This window comes from Mandrillus leucophaeus, unplaced genomic scaffold (assembly GCF_000951045.1).
Source record: "Mandrillus leucophaeus isolate KB7577 unplaced genomic scaffold, Mleu.le_1.0 Scaffold41, whole genome shotgun sequence".
Lineage (NCBI taxonomy): Eukaryota > Metazoa > Chordata > Mammalia > Primates > Cercopithecidae > Mandrillus > Mandrillus leucophaeus.
The window spans coordinates 469186-472494 of record NW_012104365.1 but is presented as its reverse complement, the minus strand read 5'-3'; the positions used below and the strand labels follow the sequence as shown (position 1 = coordinate 472494).

General features: G+C 42.6%; 2 protein-coding genes across 6 annotated transcripts in view; both read right to left on the bottom strand.

Moving 5' to 3' along the window:
* LOC105548340 (neuroendocrine secretory protein 55) overlaps positions 1–3309 on the bottom strand; it is a 75995-nt gene that overhangs the window by 44988 nt on the left and 27698 nt on the right. The window lies entirely within an intron of this gene.
* The window catches only part of LOC105548339 (guanine nucleotide-binding protein G(s) subunit alpha), a 77733-nt gene that overhangs the window by 46757 nt on the left and 27667 nt on the right, over positions 1–3309 (bottom strand). The window lies entirely within an intron of this gene.

The following is a 3309-nucleotide window of genomic DNA, read 5'->3' as shown; positions in this document are numbered from 1 at the left end:
TTCTTTTCTTCTTTTCTTTTCTTTTTTTGATGTGTAATAACCGTAGAACAATCCAAGCTCAGGTCCTTGAGCTCAGCCTCGGTATTGAGTTGATTTGTAGTTAGGAGCTAATCAAAACAGAAGGGGCAGCTGGATAGGCAGGGGTGACAGGTGACACTTTTACAGGATAAGTCAAAAAGTACGTTATCTCCTCATCTCTCTCTGGCACATCATTCACCTGAGAGTGACTTCACACAATTATAAATGTGGCAAGGTGGCATTCGTCTACTGCTTGGATTGATCTTTGTTTACAGAATGTAAACAAAGAACGTACTCTGACAGGTGGAGACAGAAAGACGGAATGAGGTGCCCGGCACTTTTAGAACTTACACGTTAATAGTCTAATGGGAAATGCAAAAAACAGAAAAACAAACAAACAAAAACCCAGCAACAACACAGGGCTTTCTGCTTAAATCCCCCGGACACGGATGTTACACAGCCATAGATTTTTAAAAAGGTATCTATTTAAAAGAAAGCAAACCAAACCCCAAACCTCACTTGCAGCAGGGGAAAAAAAAATCTAGGAGGAAAAGTAAATTTCTAAAATTAAAAGTTGAGGCTTGGTATGGTGGCTCACACCTGTAATCTCAGCACTTTGGGAGGCCAAGGCGGGTAGATCACCTGAGGTCAGGAGTTCAAGACCAGCCTGGCCAACGTGGTGAAATCCCATCTCTACTAAAAAATACAAAAGTTAGCTGGTCATGGTGGCAGGCACCTGTAATCCCAGCTACTGGGGAGGCTGAGACAGGAGAATCACTTGGACCCAGGAGGCGGAGGTTGCAGTGCACCGAGATCATGCCACTGTACTCCAACTTGGGTGACAGAGTGGGACCCTGTCTCAAAAAACAACAACAAAAAACCCCCAAGAAACCCAAAACATTTTTGGGGTACTGATATGTGCCAAGCACTGGGTTGAGCATGTTACCCTTTAAAAAAGACTCTAGATTTCTCAAATGTAACTTTGCTCCTAGTAGCTGGCCCTCTTTTGGGGGGAATTAAGAAAAAAAGTCCAGGCGCGGTGGCTCACACCTGTAATCCCAGCACTTTGGAAAGCCGAGGCTGGCAGATCATCTACAGTCAGGAGTTCGAGACCAGCCTGACAAACACAGTGAAACCCTGTCTCTACTAAAAATACAAAATTAGTGGGGTGTGGTGGCACATGCCTGTAATCCCAGCTACTCGGGAGGCTGAGGCAGGAGAATTGCTTGAACCCGGGAGGCGGAGGTTGCAGTGAGCCAACATGGCGCCATTGCACCCCAGCCTGGGCAACAAGAGCAAAACTCCATCTCAAAAAAAAAAAAAAAAGAGGATATAGCCTCTTTTTGAAATACCTCTCCTCTCCTTTGTTCAGGGGCTTCTTTCCCCCTGAGACCCCCATGGCCAATTTGTATTCTTGCCTTCCTTCCGGTCTCTAAATTGCGTAAAGGCCACTTAGGACTTGCAGACTCTTCAGCAGAACTCCCAAAGAGAGGCTCAGGTCCATTCTCTTCTTCCTTCCTAAAGAGAACATGATCTTATGCTTAGGGTGACCACAGGCCAGAACAGGAATCTGATGGGAAAAAAAGCTCCATTCAGTCTAATTTAATGAAATCTGTGAAGGTGTGTGTTAGGGCCAGAGTCTCCTAGTCCCTATTCTAAGGGGTCAGAGATGGTCGATCAGGCTGACCAATACTCTTAGTTCCCTCCAATGATTTGTTTTAATTGATGGTGGGGACCTCGTGACATCAATTGGCCCTGTTCCTTCTGTCTTGAAAATTGCTACTCGTCCTGAGAAATTTGATTTTTAAATGGGCAAATGGCATGAGTGGGTTTGAGAGGAACCTCACATTTGCTACTATAGGTAAAAGAAACCAAGAAGTATAGAAACGAATTGTTGTTCACTACTGATGTGTCTCCTGAGAGTTACTTTATTTAGAGGCATTTGAAGAGCCACACTTTTGCTGGGGGTTGGGCGTAAGTTTTATTTGGAGGAAAAACTAACTCTAAAAAGAAGAAGGAGCATGGCTGGCATTGGGAATTTCAAATCTAGGTTACCTTCTCTAAAAATAAATTTATTTTTTGCTTAATACTAACCTTCCTGGCCGGGTGCAGTGGCTCATGCCTGTAATCCCAGCCCTTTGGGAGGCAAAGGTGGGCCAATCACCTGAGGTCAGGATTTCCAGACCAGCCTGGCCAACACGGTGAAACCCCGTCTATACTAAAAATACAAAAAATTATCCAGGTGTGGTGGCGCATGTCTGTAATCCCAGCTATTTGAGAGGCTGAGGCAGGAGAATCGCTTGGACCTGGGAGGCAGAGGTTGCAGTGAGCCAAGATAGTGCCACTGCACTCCAGCCTGGTGTGCAGAGTGAGACTCCATCTTAAAAACAACAACAACAACAACTAACTTTCCTGCATAAAAGTCCAAGATGATTTCTAAGACCATACACTGACTCTTGCTAAATAGAAATTAGCCTGGACTAGAAGTAAGACATACTTAAAAAAAAAAAAAAAATCACTAGGAAGACTATGGAGCAGAGTTATTTTAATAAGATCATGAGATCCAGACCAGGATTCTAAACATTCTAACACTATACTTATAATAGAGCTATGCAGAAAAGTAACTGCATTTTATTATTATAATGATTAATTATTACTTAGTGGAAACCTAAATAAGAAGAAAAGCTTTAGACCCTGCTAAAAAACAAACAAAAAACAAAACAAAACAAAATTTCAAGAAAACCTGCATAAAAAATAAACAAACAAAAAAAAACTTTAAAGAAAACCTGCATTAAAAAAAAAAAAGGAAACAGTGGCCCAACAAACTAAGGCTGCAATGTTGCAGTGCTGGCAGATGAGTTAAAGCAAATGGGGAAATGAAATATCACCATAGCAATGACAACCATCTCAGAAATGGGGGAGCTCACATTTCATGTACACTTAATGGACATTTATAAGCAGGGATCTGTGAGTTTGGCTATAATTCAGAAAGTAGCAGACCACTCGACACGTGTCATTTGGCAAGGGATTTTAAGAGCACATAGTATACTTAGAATAATCGTGCTTTACATTTAAATAATGCTTTATAGCTTACCATCACATTTCTGGTAAGCATTATCTTATCTGAATTTGAAATTTGAGATCCTTTACCTACTTAGCAGTCTTTGACTAAAAGTGCCTGAAGGCTGGGCGCGATGCCTTGTGCCTGTAATCCCAGAACTCTGGGAGGCTGAGGCGGGTGGATCACAAGGTCAGGAGTTTGAGACCAGCCTGACCAACATGGTGAAACCC